This window comes from Astatotilapia calliptera, chromosome 3, assembly GCF_964374335.1.
Source record: "Astatotilapia calliptera chromosome 3, fAstCal68.1, whole genome shotgun sequence".
Lineage (NCBI taxonomy): Eukaryota > Metazoa > Chordata > Actinopteri > Cichliformes > Cichlidae > Astatotilapia > Astatotilapia calliptera.
Genome location: NC_137424.1, coordinates 331,131 through 356,848, shown reverse-complemented (window position 1 = coordinate 356,848; position 25,718 = coordinate 331,131). Strand labels below are relative to the sequence as shown.

At 44.3% G+C, this 25,718-nt stretch overlaps 1 long non-coding RNA gene across 1 annotated transcript in view; it reads right to left on the bottom strand.

Moving 5' to 3' along the window:
- Positions 1–25,718, bottom strand: part of LOC145426168 (uncharacterized) — a 537,068-nt gene that overhangs the window by 335,103 nt on the left and 176,247 nt on the right. The gene's annotated exons all lie outside the window — the stretch shown is intronic.

Here is a 25,718-nt window from a genome sequence, read left to right as displayed (position 1 = left end):
TACACATACCATAGTGGCATACGTGAATTCACAAGCATTTTGTATGTCACCACGGGCACAACAGAGACTGAGCAAAGTCTTAGAGGCCCCAAATTTGACATTTACACATGAAGGAATTAACATGGCAGATTTAATTGGTGTAGGGGAACCACATGACTGCGCCAAAAGAGCACAGATTGAGGAAAAGATTAGAGAGGACCTGAAGGCCGAACCCATACCGGGAGCTGAGGACTGGTTCACCGATGGATGTTGCCACCGAGACGAAGGAGGACTGAAAGCAGGGTATGCGGTGGTTTGCAGAGTAGAAGGAGATTATCAGGTCAGAGAGTCAGGAAGGATTGAGGGAAAGCAGTCGGCCCAGAGAGCTGAAGTGATAGCCCTAGCTCGAGCTTTGAGACTAGCCAAGAACAGGAGAGTGAACATCTACACCGATTTGGCATATGCGTTTGGAGCAGCGCATGTGGAGCTGCCTCAGTGGAAAAGAGCAGGATTCAGAACAGCAACCAATGCACCTATTTCCCACAAACATGAAATGGAGGAACTGGAAAAGGCCTTGGCTGACCCAGAGGAGGTGAGCATTATAAAATGCAAAGCTCACTCCCAAGGAACCAGCATGGTGGAAAAAGGAAACCAGAGAGCAGACGAAGCCGCAAAGGAGGCCGCAGGCTACAAAGGACGGAGACAAATGATACAGGTAACATCAGAAGAGGAGATATCTGTTGACCTGATTGAGGAAGTCAAACAGGCCCAGGAGGAGGCATCCCCAGAGGAAAAGGGGGTGTGGAAAAACAAAGGAGCCTGGCAGGATGGACATTTGTGGAGGGGGCCAGACGGGCGCCCCGTGCTGACAGCCAAAATGGCAGAACAGAAGGTGGATGAAGCCCACGGACTCGCCCACGTGGGGATAGCCCAGATGGAGAGAAACTTGTGTCATTGGTGGCATCCTGAGCTGCGAGGAATGATAAGGGAGAAGGCCAGGATGTGCTTAATCTGTGGGGCACACAATCCTAAGCCAGCAGTAAAACCGGAAGTGGGTAAGTTTCGGCCCCCTGGGAGGCCGGGAGAGGAGATGGTTATTGATTTCACTGATATGATTGATTCCGGGCCTGGCGGTGTAAGATATTTGTTAGTGTGTGTTGATGCTTCTGGTTCCCGAAAAAGAATTAGATCAGATAATGGAACCCATTTTAAAAATCAAGATTTGGAAAAAGTAGAAAAAATGTTGGGCGTCCAGCATAAATTTGGAAGAGTCTATCATCCTCAGTCTCAGGGGAAAGTCTGAGCGCAAACAGGGCGAAATTGGGTCGCAGCCCTGCCGGTTGCGTTGATGACCATAAGATGTTCTGTTAATCAATCCACAGGTTTTACACCATACGAGCTGCAAACCGGGAGACAGTTTCCGGCACCTTGGACGGTGGGCTCGGTTGAACGGGACAAAAAGGGGAACCGGTCCCACGCAGACTGCTGGAACGAGTTAAAGGCGCTTGTGTCCAGTTTCACAAAACAGGCGGCTGGTAAAGGGCCCACAGGAGAAGGAGAGGTCCCGGACGCGAAAACAGTGTGGCTGAGAGTCATCAAACGCAAGTGGAAGGAGCCCCGCTGGACTGGTCCATATGAGGTATCGGCTCGGACGGCGACAGCGGTCCAACTGAAGGGGAAAGGCGACACCTGGTATCACTGGACGCAGTGCGCGGCCGCGCACGAGGGGTTGGTGGGGAAGGATCAATCTCCACCCAACACAGGTGAAATTGAGAGGCAGAATAAACCCTCACACCTGTGCAACGGGCCGACCGGTGGTCTACCCGGAAGGTCGAAGAAAGAAGAGCAGCCTAGGAGGAGATCACCGCGCCAACGAAAAGGAGCGGTACCACACTGAACACCTAGAACAAGAGAGAGGCTCTGATAAAGGGCTTTGAACTTTTTACTACACCATAACATTCACATACCACCATGCCATCACAACAATTAGACACTGGTGATGAAAGAAGAGTTTCAAAAGCCATCACAATGTTCAAAATTATTATGAGTTTGATGTCAATTATGTTGCTAATCATGGCTACTTGTTTTTTGATTTGTTTGTTGCAGACCAACCCGGGAAACCAGTCTGAGCACGGAGGCCATGCCAGTCCGGCGTTGTTTGATACACCAATTACATCACGCGTGATCTATAGTGATTTAAAACTGCGGGCAAGAGTGAAGTGCGAGGTCTCTGGTAAAAAGGATGAGTGTCTCAGCACATATGGTGGTTTAGAATTAGATTATGTTATTGGCCCCACAATTTCTTTTATGTTTGATGTGTGATGTTGTTAATTGTAGGGACGTCGGCAGTGACTGGAGGGGATATAATGTGTGGCTATGTTGGGATTATTCAGTGAGTACGCACTGCGAGAGGGGAAATCGTCCATATGACAGCTGGTGCCGTAATTGGGACCAGGTAAGGGGTTAAACTGGGCAAAATTGGGAACCGTTAGAACTAGGATCAGAAAACGAGCTTAAACTACAGAGGGATTTTAGCCCCTCTGGAAACGCATTAACCTTATCATTGGGGAATTGGCATCGCAAACAATCTATGTATTTGGTTCTGGGGGTGGAAACAGCGGGGGTTGATCCAAAAGGGTTAATTAAAGTTAATTTCCTAGAAAAAACTAATCGCGTACCGTCAGGTAGAGAAGACATGACAACTCGTGTGATTGCCAGCCCCACCAGCTCTGTTGCATCTTTTACAGGGCAGGAGGGGAGCGGGTCGTCGGAAGCTACACCAGAGGAGCACGAACCAAGGGAGAGGCGAGTAGTGTCGGTGGACTACACCACCCTGAAACCTCAGGATTTGATTGAACGCGCTACCGGGTTCAGTGACAGTAATATCTGGCTGGACTGGATAGCCCAAAATGCTAGAGAACAAAAAGTGGCTAATTGTGTAGCTTGCGCTTCTGCAAGGTCGCGTTTATTTATAGAGCCTGCACCTCTGCATCCAGAGGATCAGTGGGGCTATGATTGTATGCTGCGGATGACTAGAGGAGCTGTGAATACGGGGAACTGCACTGTGTTGTCCAGTCTATTTCCCCCTATTGGCAAGCTCACGCAAGTAGGGCCGTTTATGCCCCGGAAAGATAATTATACGTGCTTTAAGTTTACCACAGATAAAGTTAAATATCGGTTGGGGGAAATTGACCCCAGTTGGTGTTCGGTCACCCAGACGGGGAGGACCACCAACAATGTGAGTGATGCAGCCACCCTAATTGGGACTTGGGCTAGGAGCGGGCTGTATTACTATTGCGGGCACAGGACTCTACTGGTCAGAGTTCCTCTTGGGAGCGTGGGGACGTGAGACTAGGAGCGCCACTTATGCTAATCGGAGATAAGGTAAAATCAATTCCCCCACACAATACGCGCACATTTGCAGCCAGGCGCAAAAGACACATTTTGAGGAAGAGAGGAATACATGACATAAATGTTTATGACCCTAGAATGAATTCCCCCACCTGGATCGACTCCATTGGAGTGCCCAGGGGGGTTCCAAATGAATTTAAACTTGTTGATCAAATAGCAGCCGGGTTTGAAAATATTCCAATAATTTCTGCTTTCTTTCCAGTGACCCCAAACAAGAACCTAGATAGGATCAATTATGTTCACTATAATGTACTGAGGCTCTCTAACCTCACCAGAGACGGCATGGAGGGGTTGGCGGAGCAGGTGGGTCCGACCTCGTTAATGGGAGTGCAGAATAGAATGGCCCTTGATATGTTGTTAGCGGAAAAAGGGGGCGTTTGTTCTATGTTTGCCGATCAGTGTTGTAATTTTATTCCAAACAAGACTGCTCCAGATGTGTCGGTAACGCAGACTCTGAAGGGCCTAAAGAGCCTTTCTGAAACTATGCATGATCACTCCGGTGTTGATAGTCCGTTGGAAGGCTGGCTGACCTCAGTGTTCGGACGGTGGAAGGGGGTTATCACTTCGGTCATGTTTTCTTTGTCTGTTGTGGTGGGTATTATGGTTATTTGTTGTTGTTGTCTCATCCCTTGTGCCAGAAGAATGTTCAAAAGTATGTCTGTGAGGGCAGTGGACCCTGGAGTCCTTACTTCAATGTCCATGATGCCAATGATGCATGTAGAACTGAATGTGTAGGCCAAGGGGGGAAACAACTGTTGGTGACCTCTGGATTCTCCAGAGGTCAACAGAGGGAATTGTAAAATAAGGAGGGGATGTTTTTCTCATTATCATTTAATATTTTAATATGGCATTATTAGTTCATTAGAAGTATATAACCAGCTTTGCATTAAACATAAATTGAAGTTTTTGACCTTACATTATTCTTTGCATTACAGTGATGGTGATAACTTTAGTTTGATCTTTTCTTACAGGTACCAGAATAATAACATGATTTTCCATTGCAGATGTAACCATGATCATTCCATACACATTGCAGTTTGTTGCTTATTCTAGAGTTGTGCTCAAGTTAATTAAAGGTTAAAAGCTACAGCCAGTGCGAGTCTGGCTGATCTATGGAGGGCGAAGGCTTTGAGCTTGGAAGGCCGCACGCGCTTACACAGCACTTATAAGATGTTATTCTTGGTGATTTTGTGCTTAGTCATGTTTTAATATGTTTTAAGTAGAAGTAGCTGATCCAGCAATATTCATTTAATATTATATACTTGATTTAGAGCAATACACACTGATGGTCTTAACAAATGAAAGAGTCCTTGTAGCTGCCATGTTGTGTCTTAGCAGGGTACAGACGGTTCCAGGAGACGGGGGCAGTCAGCGTCTGCCCTCGGGAAGGAGACAATGTTATTCTTTGTGTTAAATAAAATTGTCAACATTGATTGTATTACACCTGTCACTACGCATGGAGGGGCGTTCTAATACCCTGATTTCATAAAACTATGATGATGTGTTCTTTTAAGAGAGATCTGAGACTGTCTGCATACAGTGTCCATCTCCCACGTGTGTGATCATTAAATCATCGTTTGACTCAACCCGACCGGACCAGTGTTGTTATTGTGGGTTTTTCCTCTGGTGTCCATCCCCAATATTTTGAACCTTAACATTACGAAGTATCTTGTTTGATGGTACAGATTTACCTGGTCCAATGTGTCCATGATGTTCGCAATCTTTTGGCGTGTTGCTCCTCCTTTGGCACGTATGACTTTGATCAGCTGACTTGAGTGCATGTCTAACTGGGCCATGAACTTCCACTCAAGAGGAACAGCCATGAGCCTCTGGAACTCTGTATTTATCTAAAAACAAAACACAAATGACAGTAGATATTGTATTATGGAACAAAATGCTGAAACTGATTGTATGCCAAAATGTCTATATCCCAAAAAGTATAACATATATGGGAATTCAAAATGTAAATTCTTTCATTAAGTTCAGTGTTATAAAATCTCAACCACATCAAGTTATGACCGATTCATGAAAGTTAACTGCAATAAATCCCGAAGCATACAGACTTCGATCACTTCAGTTCCATTCTTACCTCTTTCTGTTTGAAGAGTGCAGGCCATCTGTCCTTCAGTTCCTGAATGCTTGGTTCTTGGTTTACCACCTCATGTCGTCTGTAGGCAAACGTGTTAGCCATTTTGTCTGCGATGACCCTTTCATTGTCCCTTATCCCGATCTCTGTCAGAAGTTCTAGTCTCACTTTTTCCATGCTGTCCAGAGTCTCACCAGTAGGAAAGGATGGATAAAAGTTAGCTTCAGAACGTTTTGGCTTCTTCACTTTTTTAGCAGGGAAAGCATCTGTAGTAGCTTTAGATTTCAGTGAGTTTACACACAGCTCTGGACACCCCTGTAATTTGAGCTGGGTCCTGTAGTTTGCCATTTTGTACTTCAGTCGTTGTTTCCAACCGTAGCAGCCATTGAATGATCCAGGTTCTTTCAAACATGGGTGCTTTTTGATAAGGGCCTTTGCAGCTGCGCAGAAATGTGCATCCTCTGGATAGGCCTTATAACGGTAAATTTCTTCTGCAACTCTTTTCAGGATATCAGACAGCATTCGGGCGCTTAAAGTCAACATTTTTTGGCTCACACGGTACTCAGTATTCCCCCTCTCTAGCTGTAGCTCTGTATCATATGAAAATTGGGGAATTGCAAAGTCTTCTGGCCACTATTGTGTTCGAGATGACATAGATTCACGGGATGAGAGGATAATTGTGTCATTTGATGCCACCGAAATACCGTCATCAGACTCAAATGAAAGAGACAGAGATGAAGTGGACTGATCGGCACTGATCAAAGGTGGATTTGTTTGCTGGTGGATCACTTTGATTGTCCCCAAATTCCGAAGTTCGGTGGTAGAATTCAGATTGAAGAAGTCGTTGCCAAAGTCTTGGTCCATGTATTGCAATCTGAAGTTACCTTTTAACCCAAAGGTAGTCTTTATCGTGCTGAGAAGGTCTTCAAGTGACTCTGGGATGCCATTTGGAAGAGTCAGCTTTTCAATGTTGTTCTCTCCTAAAATCACCTTCAGTCTTGCAGGTGTTGAACCAGCCATGGTGGTCTGAGAACAAAGCACAAGCACAGCTAGTGAGGATCAACATGTAAACCAGTGACATTTCCAATTAGGAGAATTTAATGTCAAACTAGAGGAAAAGAGAGAAGGCAAAGAGAGGAGGAAAGGGGAGGAGAAAATGAAGAGGAGAGGGGAGGAGAAGAGAGATGGCGAGAATATGGGAGACATTGAAGAGAAGAGAGAAGGAGAGGAGGTGAGGAGAATATAGGAGACAACAAGGAGAGGAAAGAAGAAAAAGAGAAGAGAAGCAGAAGGGGGGAAGAGCATAGGATTAGCATTCACTGACTGGAATCCAGCAACCTGCATTAAAAAAATGACATAACTGATGAATTGCCAATGACATCATCACACCACTTTGGCTTGCAGTATAAAATAAATATGTTCTGAGAACACATTAGTATTGTGTGGGTCTGGGTTTTGTTTTCCCACTTAAGAAAATACTTTATCATATTTTGAGGCCTCACCCTTTAAACATGGACATATCTTTTCAAGGTGACAAGACGCATCCCTCTAATTTTGTAGTCTGCCAGTGGGTAGGTATCATGCAGTTCTTGTGGCTCAACAAGTTCCACTTCTTTGCTTGGTGATGTTTTGAAATCATAAGCTCTGTAGTGTTCCATATACCATCCGCTAAGCTTTTTCAGAATGAAGATTAGTTTGTCCTGCAGTATCACCATTTGGATGATTTCACCAAACTCTGGCAGTCCTCCCAGTGAGCCGTGGATCAAGATCATCCCACACTTGTAGATTAGTCCATTATATGCTACACTTTTAGCCAAGCACACATTGTCCATATCTGGAGACTTCTGTCTCAGTGCATTTGAGATGTCCTTGTTAAGAACATCAATGTGAACAGTGGAAACATCTGTTACTTCCAGTGGGGGTTTGGCAAAGCTAATTGCATGCAAATGATATGCAATCTGATACTGATGTCTCTGTGAAAGGGAAAGAAGTACATTTTTGAAGCATCTGATGTTCCTTGCAAATCTTTTAAAAAAACTATGCTTTGCTTCGAATCACATAGTCCATAGTGCAACCAGTGGCCCAAACTTATGGATCAAGTATGGATAATGTTCCAAGTAGTGGTGCTTTGGTTTAAGATTAACATCTGGGAAAACCTCTTGAAACTTGATTCTGTGCTCGGAGATCTTAAAACCAAGATATGCAATGGAGTCCTCAGTATGAACAGGACTGACAACAAGATCAACAATGTCCTTCAAGTCTGTTAAGATGTGCCAAGCAGGCTCCTCACAGGGTACACTCTGCCCAACGAATAACGGCAAAAATCTGGTAAGACTCCAGTTCTCGTGTGCATTCCCTCCTACACTTTTTTTGGATGCAAAACTGAGAGCCACAGGATGAGGTCGATTTGTTTTGTCAGCCCACTTAAAGTTGAAAGATGATATTGCTTCATTCAATGTACATAATGTGAAATACTTTTTTTTGATTAACAAATTGAGGCAAAGCGCAAGTTCAAAAGGAACAATTCCCTCAAAAAGATCATGTACAACATCAGGTGGAAACCCAGTGGTAACATCAAAATGTGAGAGGTGCTTTGACAAAATACACTTTGATTTTACACCATAATAACTGGGCCATTTGTTTTCCTCAATAATTCGTAAATGATCTGCATGAATGTCTTTTGTTCTTAAAGTAAAGACTTCACTTCTGACTTCAATAGTCTGGAACTCTGATGTTTCTGCAGTGCAAAATCTACATACGTATGTCCCTGAGAAATTTTCAAAGAATTCAGCAATACTGTGTGCACCAAGGTTGTCGGCAACAACACACTGAACAGTGCCTTTTACTGTTCTGCCAAACTTTGACAGAAATATCCCACTCGGTTCCAAAATTACAAGACCATTAATTACAGGTTTTAACACTTTCTCATACCCATAGCACTTCAGATCATTACTTTTGATTAAAGCAACCAAATAGATTGAGGTTAAAGCAGAATTACAGCCTGGTGGCAAATTACCCAAAACCCAGTACAATCCACAAATTTTATGCTTCCTCCGTGATGTACCAAGGGGATTACATATTTCGAATTCATCAATGTATAATATCAATGAAATGCTTTCCTGCTTGGACAACAGTCCATTTTCATGGAAGAAGTCACCATCGAAGATAGTTTTGTAGTGCACAGAAGTTTTTTGAGGCTGATTATCTACAGTATTCAAATTAACAGCCTGATCCAAGATTGTCTGGCAGTCAAGAATATGCTGCAAAGACTTTAAAATTGAAATATATTGGAATGACTTGTTATTTTTTCGGCAAGTATATATTCCACTGGTTCCACTACTTTAAAGTGGCTCTTAAAGTATGCTTTTCGTCTCCAAGGACTGGAAAGTGGACCTTTATCTCCAATTGCTTTTTTTACAGGGTTTGTCTCTACACTGGCTAGCTTTTCAACAACTGACTGGTCAAATTGGCATCTGTTGTCTTGTAATACTTGGCTAATAGTCTTTTGGGTAATCGCCACAGAAACAGAACCAATCAAATAGTTTAACTCCTGCAAAAGCTCATCTACAGCTGCATTAGACACAAGAAAGATGTGTTCCAACTTAAGGAGCACTGAAGCAATTTTAAGCTCAATATCCTTCTCTAAGTTTTCAGAATACCCATTGTCAAAAGCAGAATTTAAATTTACATCACTCTCTATAATTTCCACATCTGAATTATCACTGGCAACACTGGCACAAGATTCATCAACAGAACTTATTCCAGGCTTAAATGTGTTCACTGTACCAGAGTGTTTTCTGTATTTATGACTTTTGAAGTTCTCATAGACATTGGTTTTATATTCACAGTTTTGGAACACACATGTTACAGTCTCCTTATTTTTAAGATGCTGATAGATATGTTGAAAATATTCTCTTTCTGTGGAGAGTTGATTATGGCCACAAATATGGCAAGTGAATGTGGACGCAGCTTTGGAGACTGCTTGTTGGGCAGGGTGATTTCTTGATAGATGGCTCAGTAGGGCGTTCCAAGTCTTGAACCTACATGCACAATTTAAATAAGTGCATGGATATGAGTGGCCTCGTCCGTAATGCCTATGAATCAGTTTGTAGTGTTTGAGCAATTCAGATCTTTTTGTTAATGTTGTCCCACAGTCCTTGCATCTCCACATGAAGCATAGCACTGGAGAAACAAAGAGACACGCTTTACTGGGTGTATATAAATAATTTGAGAAAACACAGAGGGAGAGTTGGGCAATATTACAATATATCAATATGGTGATATGAGACTAGATCTCATCTCAGCTTTTTGCCACATTGCCCAACACAAAGCAAATCATTTAAACACAAAATGTATCCATCAAATGTAGCCAGCCCTCTCTAATTAGATTTTAAAGGGATAAGTTCAAAACAAAAGTTTAAAAACAAAACCCAAATGCCCATAGGTACTTTTTTTTTTTTTGCAATTGTTTTATATATAAAGCCGATTCCTGTTCAGTGTAAAACTGAATTAAGTTTAAATGAGACATTACTATTTTGAACTTGCATACCTTTGTTGTTGATGAAGTGAAAGTACGCAAGTTCACAGGTAAAACGAGCTGCCTGGCATGCCTCCACACAGGAATGCCCCTCTTGAAGTAGTCACAGAGCTGAGAAGAAGTTAGGTCAGAAGGTGGTGATGGGGCATCACATTGGACACCAAGCCAAAGGTTGTGGCACTGTCCAGGGTTCCACCCAGAGGTGATGTAATCTTTCTGCCATCAGCAGACACCCCTCTGGAGAGGTTGACAGGAAGGAAAGGAAGCGCTACGCAAAGTCCTAAAGATTAAAGATATGTTCGAGTTAGTCTGTCGATCTTTCATCATGTTTACAGTGTTCATCTGCATCTATGTACTTATATATGTATTCAGACACAGACCAGAAGTGTGCTAGGTCTACAAGAAATCTGATGGCTGTATTTTCTGTGTTCAATAGCGTAATACTTTCTTCTATGATTTCTAGTTTTGATTTTCTGCCGCACACCATCTCCCTCTCACACGGCTGATCCATGCGTGTACGAGCACTGCACGCACCCTTTCTCCTCGCCTTCTTAACGTCATGTACATTGAAAGCAATGCAAGCGGCAGTAAATGCATGCTTCCTGGAGCCACCACAGCTAAACTTTACCTCCTACATCACCCGTGGCTGTGACCACATGAACTATTCGCGCCGACAGGCATACTGCGAACAACCACTTGTGTATAAATGCGCGCGCCTGAAGTAACGTAGTCTGAAGAGAACCGCGGCCCAGCTTGCCGCTATAATGTGCTAATGCTAATGAATAACTAACAGTAAGCCAACACGACACACTGCATGAATACACAACTTTAAGCTAGCGTTACGATATTAAAACAAGAGAGTACCGCCGGCAAACTACGAACTTAACCTACATGTCCAAGCACAAACTACCAACAGGTCTGACATTTTGCTAATGTTAGCAGGGCTGAATGATAGCGGTTTGGTCAGGTCAGTTTACTAAACACTTAACAAACTTAACAATACAGTTGGAATATTTTTATATCTAATATATTAAAATATGTGTTCTACATTTGACTTACCTTCAAGGACTATGGAAAAAGTAATATCTTCGTTACCTTATTGACCAAATTGTTCACGAGGTCCTGCCTGCAGCCAAGTGCCTCTCAAATTGTTGTTCTCAACCGCAGGTAGAAAATTCTGGAGAAGGCGGAGACGTCATGACATCAGACGCACTGCGTCACGAGAAACCTAATTGATGCAGGTTGACTCTAATGAGAATAGCAGGTTACATGTGTACTGAGGGAACAACACGTAATAACAAGTTGATATACTCCACAAATTTAGACTGGCTCCACTAAAGCAGAAATCTTAATGAAACTGACTCTGAACTTTACGTAACTTCAACTACTGCTGAAATACACTTTTTAGAGTGTACTTTAATGCGGACCCTGTGACACCCCATTGAAGACCCATAGGCTGTGGATCTCTTAAGATCTCACTGTTGGTTTTGTAAGGCCATGTTACTCCTAAATTTCTATCTTGTTCAAAGAGAAGATATAAAACAAAGTTCTAAGCTAATCGACCTTAGTGTTCTCCTTTCTTAAAAAGAATCGATAAGAGAATCGAATCGTTAAACAGAATCGAAAATGGAATCGGAATCATGAAAATCTTATCAATACCCATCCCTAGCTGTAATAGTGTAACATTCAACATTAAAACAGCAACAATTATGGCAGCTAAACAGTTGAGACATTGTGTGGTCAGATAGGCCTAACATTGGGGGAAAAAAACTGAATTAAAGAAAACAAAATGACTATAGAATAAGCACTTCTTGTAATGCAGTGTTAACATGAAAAAGACTCTATAAGGTCTCCATTAAGCCAACAAATGAAATAATGCAACTCTCTGACACAACATATCATTGTGAATCACACCCATATGACATTTCAGAGCCTTCAGGAACTCTGAGTATGATGGCGCCTGTGTTTGGCTCTGCCGCTGCCGGGTGCAGTTTGTCGCGCTCTACTACTGTTGTGTTGTTTTCTTCTGCTCTACTGTTCTCACTCAGTTTTAATGATGTATTTGCTGCCCTGGTGTATGATCGCCTGGCTTTGCTATCCATCCGATCCTCTATGATGATGCCACAAAATGTCTCGTCGTCCTCTGCCATTTTCCACCCTCCTCCATTAGCTGGATCCTCGTCAGGCGATTTCAGTGGTCCCTCTAAATCACAGAGAAGGAGAGGGAGAAGAGGAGGTATTCAGGTAAAGCTCAGGCTTTACTGGCGGTGTGGTTTGGCTGGTAAGCAACGTCGAGCGTGCGTTGTCTCCTATGTCCAGAAAAGCTCCATGGAAGGGGACTTGTTTTCCACAGCCTTGTTTGGATATGCTGGGCCCGGCTCTTTGAGACCTTGCCACCTTAGGAGGGTTTATCCAGACTCTTCTGCGGGCTGGCCTTTTCTTCCCTCGGTGAGTGGATTCTACGAGCGTGACGGCTCGAACCCTGTGTATTTACGTCCCTTAACCCAAGCCTCTGCAAATAATGAGGCTTCTAGCTCACTGAATATGGCACTTTTTAACGCTCGATCTCTGTCTAATAAATCATTCTTGTTGAATGATTTTATATTAACTAAAAAACCTGGATTTTTTTATTCTTGACTGAGACCCGGCAGCGGGATGTAGACTACTCGTCACTTATTGAACTCTGCCCGGATGGCTATACTTTTATTACCCAGCCACGGTTGTCTGGTCGGGGTGGTGGGCTTGCTGTGGCTTTCCAGGACCGTTTCTCCTGCCGCGCCGTGAAAACTGGACATTTTTGTTCGTTTGAGCTGCAGCTGCTTAAAATTGGTAACAAGGATCCTTTCTACTGTGCTGTGGTGTATTGTCCACCTGGATATACTGTAACAGGTTATTTTTATCGGAACTCAGCGACTTCTTATCCGCTACTATAAAGCTGTCTAGGGTGCTTATAGTTGGGGACTTTAACATACACATTGATGATGACTCCGACCCATTCGCCAGAGACTTTATGAACATTATGGATTCTTTTCATTTGACTCAGCATGTGTCCGGTCCTACACACAGCAAAGGTCACACACTGGACCTTGTTTTTTCCTTTGGTTTAAATATTGATTTTATTTGCTCTGAGGACATTTTTATTTCTGATCACTATGTTATTGTTTTTAACTTGTCTTTTAATGAGCCTTTGTTCCCCGTTAGACGGATGGTTAGCTCTCGCATCTTTAACTCCTCCACAGCGGAGAATTTTGTGGATGCTTTTAACTTACAGCTATCTCCTCAAAATGGTGTTGATTTCTCAACCAGTCTTTTTAATAATTATTGCCTTTCTATTTTAGATTAAATTTGTCCGGTTAAGACGAGGAGTGTTTCTTCCTCCAAATCTCCTCCTTGGCTAAATGACAGTATTCGTTGTCTAAAACGTGATTTTCGTAAAGCGGAGTGCAGGTGGAGGAAAACTCATCTAAATGTTCACCTCCTCTATCTTATGGACCTTTTAGCTTCTTTTAATAATGCGATCAGAGATGCGAGGGATGCCCATTTCTCACACTTGGTTACAAAGAGCAGAGGCAATCCTAAGGTGCTATTCATTCATTCATTCATTCATTTTTCCAGGAACCTGGAAGCAGTCTCTACTCCAAACATCACTGCAAAGTCCTGCAAAATCTAACAAAGGAGAAGTATGTCCATTAAAAGAATTTTTTTTAAGTCAAGTATTTTTCAGATTCCCATTTGTTCACCTACCAGTCCTTTAGTGTCCAAAAAACGAGGAAACATCTGAAGAATGTTTGCTGATTCTTGTGGGTCATGGAGTATCTGCTGACGATAGTAGAATGTCTCTCTCATCTTCTGGAAGACTATATCTTGGTCAGTGGTGTGATGAAGAAGAGACATGGCTTCCATACATTGATCTCTTGTTTGTTTATCATTAGTGAAACCAAACTTCCTTCGTGATGTGGGCCCTCCTTTCAGTTCCACTCTGTTCTGTGATGCAGTGGGGGCTTTGGATTGACGTTGCACAGTCTTGATATGCCACTCAAGAAAACCTTTGTTTGTCAATGTCATAGAAATGTCATAGAAATGTTCCTACAGAAAGAAAGAAATTGCATACATTGTAGAATGTGTATATATATTTATATATATATGTGTAGGGAGAGAGACACACACAGAGAGAGAGAGAGAGAGAGAGAGAGAGAGAGAGATTTATTATTATTACACACTACAGTTGCAGAGCAAACGCACATATTACTTTTTGGAGTACGGATCCTTCAAAGATGGGAAGAGTGACATGATTCCAAGTGCATGAAACTCCTTTGTTGCTTTACTTACAGATCTCCTGCTGTAGGAGCCATATGAGTTGTTCCTTTTTGACTAAGTGGGTTGGTTTAAATGGACTCACTGTATTGGTGCACGGGTGTGGTAGATGATAAATGTGGTTGCACTCACCTGTTCACAGCACCTGATGTTGATGAGCAGAAAGGTAGGGTGAGCATGAGGCAAAACTTTCTGTTGACCGCAGCTTGAGCGCAGCTTGAATGATTTTGATGTATTTTAACTGGAACTTGATGGTTTTTGTATATTTGTGCACTAATTGATGCCATAGACCAAGTTGTAATTTGACTTAGTAGTTAGTGCAGTTATTGGTGAGTTGCGGTTATTTGTTTGTGCAGTCTGTGCATTTGTTTAATAGTTAATCCCATGTGCTGATTTATATATTGGACAGTTGCATGTGGAATAAAAGGAGCAAATGGTACAGAACTGTATTTTATGCGTTTATTGTTGCGCGTCATCTGTGTCCTCATGTTTAGCCTGCCGCGGCCATTGCTTGGTTGAGCCGCAACACCTGCAAAAGCAGAAGTGTTTTTGTGATAAGATCCTTGCCAGTTTTAAAAATGAATAGAATAAACATCATTCCTCTTACCCTTCCTTTTCACGCATGTGAGCTACAATGATGTTCACCATTAATCGCCTGGTGGAATCTTTCAAACTCCCAGTTTTTTCATACTCATGGATGACAGTCACCCCTGCTGGTTTGGAAGTCAGAATCTGTTCCACTGTCTAAACACATTTCATACAAAGAACAAAAAAATTTACCAAAAAATGAGACAATTTTAACCCAAACAACGATTTCAATCTGTGGATTATACATATGAGCTACATGAAATACTACATCAAATAATTTTTCTCTAGTCTGTTTTATCTTCGTGTTTAAGCTTTTTCAAGTAATGACAACTAAAGCGTCAAGTACAAGTCTATTAAGTAATGTATCTACATTTCTTGCATGAATGCTGTCCAATAGAGGCTGAACCATTTGAAGTCCGGCATCACTTGTGTCACTGCTCTGACTGCTGGTGGTTGAGAGACAATGTATCTGTTAGACTTGGAGAGGAGGGCTCGTCCAAATGTTGCTTCAGGACAGTCAAATCTGAGGGTGACAAACAAAAATATTACAATATAAGGCATATACAATAAAAAAAATCAACCACAACAAAGTTACCATTTACGCACATAGGGCCAGTAAATTATATGCTTTGATTAAATTATACTTTCTCCCAGGAGAACAGATGGTTATTTTGCATTTTATTAAGGCAATTTTACTTATGCATCCATGTAACCAATATACAATTTACATACCACACAAGGTGTGAGTGTCACATAGTGTGTTAAGTCTGAGCAGTCACGCAGCTTCTTGGATGATTCTGTTTCCAGGATGTCTGAAATGCATGTGAGAAATCCAACTTACTGTTGAGCCATGAAGCAGCATTTTGTGATTGTTACTACAGGATATTAGACAAATTAAAAATGTTTATTTAGGAGTAACTGTACTAATCAAATCCCACAAAATCTATCAGAGCATATATTTACTTACCTTCAGCTGTATAGATGACAAAACACACCTCTTTGACTCCTGCAAGTTCAGGAAAGACATCCTCATCCACCTCTATACCCTGCTCATCTGTGACTTTCAGTGCTGCATTTTCTGGTATGAGAAATGTTAAGGTTCAAAATATTGGGGATGGACACCAGAGGAAAAACCCACAATAACAACACTGGTCCGGTCGGGTTGAGTCAAACGATGATTTAATGATCACACACGTGGGAGATGGACACTGTATGCAGACAGTCTCAGATCTCATCTCAAAAAACACATCATCATAGTTTTATGAAATCAGGGTATTAGAACGCCCCTTCATGCGTAGTGACAGGTGTAATACAATCAATGTTGACAATTTTATTTAACACAAAGAATAACATTGTCCGCAAGTGCTGTGTAAGCGCGTGCGGCCTTCCAAGCTCAAAGCCTTCGCCCTCCATAGATCAGCCAGACTCGCGCTGGCTGTAGCTTTTAACCTTTAATTAACTTGAGCACAACTCTAGAATAAGCAACAAACTGCAATGTGTATGGAATGATCATGGTTACATCTGCAATGGAAAATCATGTTATTATTCTGGTACCTGTAAGAAAAGATCAAACTAAAGTTATCACCATCACTGTAATGCAAAGAATAATGTAAGGTCAAAAACTTCAATTTATGTTTAATGCAAAGCTGGTTATATACTTCTAATGAACTAATAATGCCATATTAAAATATTAAATGATAATGAGAAAAACATCCCCTCCTTATTTTACAATTCCCTCTGTTGACCTCTGGAGAATCCAGAGGTCACCAACAGTTGTTTCCCCCCTTGGCCTACACATTCAGTTCTACATGCATCATTGGCATCATGGACATTGGAGTAAGGACTCCAGGGTCCACTGCCCTCACAGACATACTTTTGAACATTCTTCTGGCACAAAGGATGAGACAACAACAAATAACCATAATACCCACCACAACAGAAAAAGAAAACATGACCGAAGCGATAACCCCCTTCCACCGTCCGAACACTGAGGTCAGCCAGCCTTCCAACGGACTATCAACACCGGAGTGATCATGCATAGTTTCAGAAAGGCTCTTTAGGCCCTCCAGAGCCTTGGTTACCGACCCATCTGGAGCAGTGTTATTTGGAATAAAGGTGCAACACTGATCGGCAAACATAGAACAAACGCCCCCTTTTTCCGCTAACAACATATCAAGGGCCATTCTATTCTGCACTCCCATTAACGAGGTCGGACCCACCTGCTCCGCCAACCCCTCCATGCCGTCTCTGGTGAGGTTAGAGAGCCTCAGTACATTATAGTGAACATAATTGATCCTATCTAGGTTCTTGTTTGGGGTCACTGGAAAGAAAGCAGAAATTATTGGAATATTTTCAAACCCGGCTGCTATTTGATCAACAAGTTTAAATTCATTTGGAACCCCCCTGGGCACTCCAATGGAGTCGATCCAGGTGGGGGAATTCATTCTAGGGTCATAAACATTTATGTCATGTATTCCTCTCTTCCTCAAAATGTGTCTTTTGCGCCTGGCTGCCAATGTGCGCGTATTGTGTGGGGGAATTGATTTTACCTTATCTCCGATTAGCATAAGTGGCGCTCCTAGTCTCACGTCCCCACGCTCCCAAGAGGAACTCTGACCAGTAGAGTCCTGTGCCCGCAATAGTAATACAGCCCGCTCCTAGCCCAAGTCCCAATTAGGGTGGCTGCATCACTCACATTGTTGGTGGTCCTCCCCGTCTGGGTGACCGAACACCAACTGGGGTCAATTTCCCCCAACCGATATTTAACTTTATCTGTGGTAAACTTAAAGCACGTATAATTATCTTTCCGGGGCATAAACGGCCCTACTTGCGTGAGCTTGCCAATAGGAGGAAATAGACTGGACAACACAGTGCAGTTCCCCGTATTCACAGCTCCTCTGGTCATCCGCAGCATACAATCATAGCCCCACTGATCCTCTGGATGCAGAGGTGCAGGCTCTATAAATAAACGCGGCCTTGCAGAAGCGCAAGCTACACAATTAGCCACTTTTTGTTCTCTAGCATTTTGGGCTATCCAGTCCAGCCAGATGTTACTGTCACTGAACCCGGTAGCGCGTTCAATCAAATCCTGAGGTTTCAGGGTGGTGTAGTCCACCGACACTACTCGCCTCTCCCTTGGTTCGTGCTCCTCTGGTGTAGCTTCCGACGACCCGCTCCCCTCCTGCCCTGTAAAAGATGCAACAGAGCTGGTGGGGCTGGCAATCACACGAGTTGTCATGTCTTCTCTACCTGACGGTACGCGATTAGTTTTTTCTAGGAAATTAACTTTAATTAACCCTTTTGGATCAACCCCCGCTGTTTCCACCCCCAGAACCAAATACATAGATTGTTTGCGATGCCAATTCCCCAATGATAAGGTTAACGCGTTTCCAGAGGGGCTAAAATCCCTCTGTAATTTAAGCTCGTTTTCTGATCCTAGTTCTAACGGTTCCCAATTTTGCCCAGTGAAACCCCTTACCTGGTCCCAATTACGGCACCAGCTGTCATATGGACGATTCCCCCTCTCGCAGTGCGTACTCACTGAATAATCCCAACATAGCCACACATTATATCCCCTCCAGTCACTGCCGACGTCCCTACAATTAACAACATCACACATCAAACATAAAAGAAATTGTGGGGCCAATAACATAATCTAATTCTAAACCACCATATGTGCTGAGACACTCATCCTTTTTACCAGAGACCTCGCGCTTCACTCTTGCCCGCAGTATTCTGATTCTGATTTTAAATCACTATAGATCACGCGTGATGTAATTGGTGTATCAAACAACGCCGGACTGGCATGGCCTCCGTGCTCAGACTGGTTTCCCGGGTTGGTCTGCAACAAACAAATCAAAAAACAAATAGCCATGATTAGCAACATAATTGACATCAAACTCATAATAATTTTGAACATTGTGATGGCTTTTGAAACTCTTCTTTCATCACCAGTGTCTAATTGTTGTGATGGCATGGTGGTATGTGAATGTTATGGTGTAGTAAAAAGTTCAAAGCCCTTTATCAGAGCCTCTCTCTTGTTCTAGGTGTTCAGTGTGGTACCGCTCCTTTTCGTTGGTGCGGTGATCTCCTCCTAGGCTGCTCTTCTTTCTTCGACCTTCCGGGTAGACCACCGGTCGGCCCGTTGCACAGGTGTGAGGGTTTATTCTGCCTCTCAATTTCACCTGTGTTGGGTGGAGATTGATCCTTCCCCACCAACCCCTCGTGCGCGGCCGCGCACTGCGTCCAGTGATACCAGGTGTCGCCTTTCCCCTTCAGTTGGACCGCTGTCGCCGTCCGAGCCGATACCTCATATGGACCAGTCCAGCGGGGCTCCTTCCACTTGCGTTTGATGACTCTCAGCCACACTGTTGTCGCGTCCGGGACCTCTCCTTCTCCTGTGGGCCCTTTACCAGCCGCCTGTTTTGTGAAACTGGACACAAGCGCCTTTAACTCGTTCCAGTAGTCTGCGTGGGACCGGTTCCCCTTTTTGTCCCGTTCAACCGAGCCCACCGTCCAAGGTGCCGGAAACTGTCTCCCGGTTTGCAGCTCGTATGGTGTAAAACCTGTGGATTGATTAACTGAACATCTTATGGTCATCAACACAACCGGCAGGGCTGCGACCCAATTTCGCCCTGTTTGCGCGCAGATTTTTGCCAATTTGTTTTTCAAATTTAGGTTCATTCTTTCTACTTTCCTCTGAGACTGAGGATGATAGACCGTTCCAAATTTATGCTGGACGCCCAACATTTTTTCTACTTTTTCCAAATCTTGATTTTTAAAATGGGTTCCATTATCTGATCTAATTCTTTTCGGGAACCCATGACGGGGAATGTAATGATTGATTAAACACTTAATGACAGTCTTAGCATCCTCCTTTTTTGTAGCCCAGGCCTCTGGCCAGCCGGTCAGAGCATCAACACACACTAACAAATATCTTACACCGCCAGGCCCGGAATCAATCATATCAGTGAAATCAATAACAATCTCCTCTCCCGGCCTCTCAGGGGGCCGAAACTTACCCACTTCCGGTTTTACTGCTGGCTTAGGATTGTGTGCCCCACAGATTAAGCACATCCTGGCCTTCTCCCTTATCATTCCTCGCAGCTCAGGATGCCACCAATGACACAAGTTTCTCTCCATCTGGGCTATCCCCACGTGGGCGAGTCCGTGGGCTTCATCCACCTTCTGTTCTGCCATTTTGGCTGTCAGCACGGGGCGCCCGTCTGGCCCCCTCCACAAATGTCCATCCTGCCAGGCTCCTTTGTTTTTCCACACCCCCTTTTCCTCTGGGGATGCCTCCTCCTGGGCCTGTTTGACTTCCTCAATCAGGTCAACAGATATCTCCTCTTCTGATGTTACCTGTATCATTTGTCTCCGTCCTTTGTAGCCTGCGGCCTCCTTTGCGGCTTCGTCTGCTCTCTGGTTTCCTTTTTCCACCATGCTGGTTCCTTGGGAGTGAGCTTTGCATTTTATAATGCTCACCTCCTCTGGGTCAGCCAAGGCCTTTTCCAGTTCCTCCATTTCATGTTTGTGGGAAATAGGTGCATTGGTTGCTGTTCTGAATCCTGCTCTTTTCCACTGAGGCAGCTCCACATGCGCTGCTCCAAACGCATATGCCGAATCGGTGTAGATGTTCACTCTCCTGTTCTTGGCTAGTCTCAAAGCTCGAGCTAGGGCTATCACTTCAGCTCTCTGGGCCGACTGCTTTCCCTCAATCCTTCCTGACTCTCTGACCTGATAATCTCCTTCTACTCTGCAAACCCCCGCATACCCTGCTTTCAGTCCTCCTTCGTCTCGGTGGCAACATCCATCGGTGAACCAGTCCTCAGCTCCCGGTATGGGTTCGGCCTTCAGGTCCTCTCTAATCTTTTCCTCAATCTGTGCTCTTTTGGCGCAGTCATGTGGTTCCCCTACACCAATTAAATCTGCCATGTTAATTCCTTCATGTGTAAATGTCAAATTTGGGGCCTCTAAGACTTTGCTCAGTCTCTGTTGTGCCCGTGGTGACATACAAAATGCTTGTGAATTCACGTATGCCACTATGGTATGTGTAGTGAGTATTTTTAGTGGGTGTTCTCTCACTACATGTGCTGTTTTTTGGATAATTCTAGCGACCCCTGCTGCATATTGTGTGCATGTAGGATGCTTTGCTTCTGTTGGATGTAGTTTTACACTTACATACATGAGCACATCTCTACCCCCCCCCCCTTTTTTTCTGAAACAACACTCCATTTACAACTGAGTTTGTTTCAGAAACATCCAAATAGAATGGCTCATCATAATTGGGTGTGGCTAAATCTGAGGCCCTTGACAAATCCTGTTTTACCCTAATAAATGCGGCTTCGGCTTCAGGCGTCCAAGGCAGCTCAGCCTTAAGGTTTCGAACGCCAACTTGCTTCATTAGGCCCCTTAAAGGGGCAGTTTTGCCTGCATAATCCGGAATGAACTGCCTGCTGTAACCTGTTAAACCAAGAAAAGAAAGCATTTCTCTCACAGTCCGCGGTTTTGGGTGTGTCAGAATTTGGTCTCTGTGTGTGTTCATCAAACCCACTGATTTGTGTGCGATTACCCGGTCCAAAAAGGTCACTTCAGGGCGAACTAACTGCAGCTTGTCTTTACTTACTTTAAAGCCGCATTCTGCCAACCTATTCAATACAACGAGCGACGCCGCTGTACAATCCGCTGCTGACGGGGCTGCAATGAGAAGATCATCAACATATTGTATTAATGTACAATCATCAGGCAAATTACATGACGACAGGGCTTCTTTAAGCACCTGATTGAAAATACCTGGAGAAAGTGCAAAGCCTTGTGGCAACCGTGTGTATCTGAGTTGTTGGTCTCTATATGTGAATGAAAAAATGTCTCTGAGTGACTCATGCAGAGGAAGACAAAAGAATGCATTTGCCAGGTCAATGCACGTGAACCACTTTTGGTCACATGTAATAGCTGATAAAGCTGTGTACAGATTTGGTACCGGTGCAGTAGTAGAGAGCAATATTTCATTAATGGCTCTCAAATCATGTGCCATGCGGTATTTTCCTGTTCCATGTTTCTCCACTGGTAGAATTGGTGTGTTCCACAGTGAGTGAGAGGGCTCTAACACCCCGGCCCTTAACAGGCCTTCTATTGTTTCTGTAATTCCTTCCTCTGCTTCAGGTTTGTGTTTATACTGTGGTCTATTGATTGGTGTGTGTGATTTCAGCTGGAACAAGACAGGAGGACACTTAGCTAGGCCAACATCCGTGGGCCCTTTTGACCACAGACTGTCAGGCAGATTCGACAATCTAGCAACTGCATCAGAATGGTCTACTCTCTCCTCACCATGTGTTTTTGAAATTTCTTTATGTTCCAAGATCACTGTATCCTCACAGGCACAAGTTATGCGATAGGTTTTACAATTTGGAGCATAAGATAAGTTAGGAATTTGGGTTCTTTGCCACCCTGTGTCGTCCAGTGCTCGCCTGACCATTGGACCTAGATCACCTGCACCATGACCTTGGTGGACCGCCAATGTAATGTGAGGGGTTGAATTTTCTTCCACATTGTACCAAAGCAGTTGTTCATCAGTTAATTTCACAGCCGCGGCTACACCTTCTGGTCCGATGTAGATGTCATGTGTTTGCACATTCCACGTCTGACCCTCAAGATCAGACTGAAATAATTCACGATAGGTGTCGTCACTATCTTTATCATAAAACAAAGCCACGTGGTAAGGTTCGCACGGAAGGAGGTAAACTGCCAAGCTCATTATCCAGGGTCTCCACAGCTGAAATTGCCTCAGAACATCCTCTTTCACTAGTCTCCCCCAGTAGATGTCGGCTTTTGCTCTTTCACATTCTTGAAGCAGATATTGAGTCTTTGAATTTGTTCCCAGGCATGGAAATTGCTGGCCCCCTGGCAGAGTCACAGATAATCCATCTGCTGAACATGTGATTGTGGCGCCCAACTTCACGAGCAGGTCCCTGCCCATGAGATTTACTGGCGCTTGCGATGACACCACATAGTTGTGTTTCAAAGTCTGCTTGCCCAGCTTTGTCAAAGCTGGGTCAGTCACTGGCAGAGTGATTGGAATCCCGGAAAAACCCACCACGTTCACTGTGTGGCAGGAAAACTTTGCACTGTCTGGTGCTGCTCTCAAGGTTGAATAGGTTGCTCCAGTGTCTACTAAGAAGGGCAATTCTGTCCCTTCTACAGTCATTGACAGCATGGGATCTGCCATTCCCATGCTGTTTGGTCCCTCCGGGTCCCTTCAGTACTGGTCCTCCCTCCAGTCAGCCACTGGATACTGCGCGGCTGGTGCTGCACTCGGGTTTGGGGCCTGATATGCTCCCCTATAGCCATCTCTTGCTCTCGGAGCTCCACGTGCCTGGGATTGGTAGCCTCTTCTTTGATAGTTCTGACAACGTTCTGGGCAATATTTGCTCCAATGACCCTCTGCTCCACACCTCCAACAGACATTCCAAGGCACACTGCTGAGATTCCCCGTGTTACGAGCTCTTTGTACTCCCCCCGCTGAACCACCACGCCCTCTGTACGATCCACCGGTTCCCCAATTCCCTGTGGGTTGGTTCTGCCTTGGTGCATTGGCGGGCCATCCGTCATTAGTGCAGGGACCCGGGCCACTATCTGGCCATTCAGGCCCAGGACCAGGCTGGGTCGCAAGTATCATCATTTTTTTCTGTTTTTTCTTTTTCCTCTTTTTTCTTTTCGCAGGCTTTGTTTCTGGCCTCCGCCAACTGTAGTTTGAGCAGAGACGCTTGTGCCTCCTCCAACTCTTTTTTCTGCTTGTTCGCCCTGTCCTGCTCCAGCTGTAAACGATGTGAGACGTGTCTTTCCCACTGCACCGAATCTGCTACGGCAAAATCTGGGTTTTTCTGTAGATCTTCTATGACCTGATTTGGCAGCCCTGCCAGCACCGCTGAGCGAAACCACGCCCGATATTCACCTTCTCTACCCGGATGGGTACCTGTTTCTAACAGCCACTGATCTCTGGCTTTTTCTAAAAACTCTCTAGGTGTGTTTTGGGGGTCCCAAGTTATTTTAGGTATGGCTCCTGTGTTAGGGGTTGGGTACTTTTCACGGACTGCGTCAGACAAAGCACATTGCACTTCATGATAAGGCAAATCATTTGCATAGCGAGTTGTGCGAGCTATGGCCTCTACATCTGCTAGCCCACCACCGAGCATACACCGCGCAGAAATGGCGCGAAAATCACCAATCGCAACCTCCTCTCCTTCTGTTAGCCTGCCTAATTCACGCAACCACCTTGCTCCTCCTCCAGTTATAGGTGGAAGCTGTTTAACCAATGCCTCCAAATCTCTTACTTTGTATGCGCGGTACACTGGTTTGTTTTTTGCACCAGCCACTAAAGGCAAATTATAATGAGTGCCGGCAGCTTTTTCTGCTTTGGTCACAGTTTTACACTGTCCCAATTTTCCCTTGCCTTTTGAACTCTTAAAAATAGGCCTCCTCTGTCCCTGCTCTTTTTTCACCTGTCTTGACCTAAGATTCCTGGCTATACTTGGTTCTGACGCGACTCCTCCTCTGTCGTTATCTTCGTCATCATCTTCCTCCTCTGAGGTAGATGAATCATTGTCGCTCTCCTCTTCTGCCATGCTTTTGGTCATTTTGTCCTTTACGGTCTTCAGCGTATTTAATACTTCCAATAGCCCTTGCGGGGCTTCAAGCATTCGTCCGAATACTTCTCCTGCCCATGTGTCTGACTTGGCCATTGCTTTGGAGTGTTTTGACCTGCTGGTATGGGCCTGCTCTTCTCTTGCTGGTGTTGGCAGCTCAATGAAAGCCGGTTGTGCTATCCTTTCCACCGGTGAAATCATTTCCTCGTTTGTTGGGGTCCGATCCACTTCTCCAGTCTGGTCTGGCAGGCTCTCTCTTGTTGCTTCGGCTTCTGGCCTGTCTCCTCTCTCATGTGAACAGGAAGGCGAAGTCAAGCCTTCATCTGCGGCTGATGTTATCACTTTCCCTCCCCCACTTAGGGACTGACATTTAACTGTCATAGGCCCTTCATTATGAAACACCAGTGGTGCCCTGGTGTATTTAACATCAGCTACTCCTCCTACAACCGCTGCCGTCTGTCCATCTGGGCCCTGAACTTGTCCTCCCCTTAGGGTCATTACAGGCATGACATGTTGTCGTCCTACAGCATTAGATGTTAATGTGGCCCAAGGAAGTATCTCTGCTGTGTGATACTTGTTAGCATCTCCTGGTTTGGTCTTCCAGCTTCTTATTTTGCTTTTTCAGTTGTTTCAAAGCCTCCACTATGCTTTCCATATCTTCTGTTTCAGCTGTGTCATCCTCCTCCATCCAGGAAGATGCTCCGTTCCACAAGAACATCCACTTGCAACACTTTGCATGAGTTTGCTGTAGTTTCTTGATTTGTTGGTTAATTCTCCAGTTAATTGAACGTTTCTCTGCCTCGGTTTGCAGTTGTTCCAGTTGCTGCTCACATCTCTCTCCTTCTATTTTGAGCACAAGACTTAGGGCTATTTTGTCATCCAGCCCTCTCTGTTGGGAAGCAATAAGCTTGCTTAGCTCAGCTTCCATTGCTTTGCATTCCTTCTCAGCTAATTTTGATGATCCAGGAGAAGCCAGGCGAATGGCTCTTTTTAGCTGTTCCTGCTGCTCCATCAGAGGCCTATAGCCTCTTTGCCCAGTAGGTGTCATGCTCGGGCCGTCAGCCATTATCCTAGAACACAGGCTTACCTCCCTTTTTGTGACGTTATCCGGCTCCTCCTCCTGGGTCAGCCCGCAGCTTCTGCCTGTTAAGTTTCACAATTA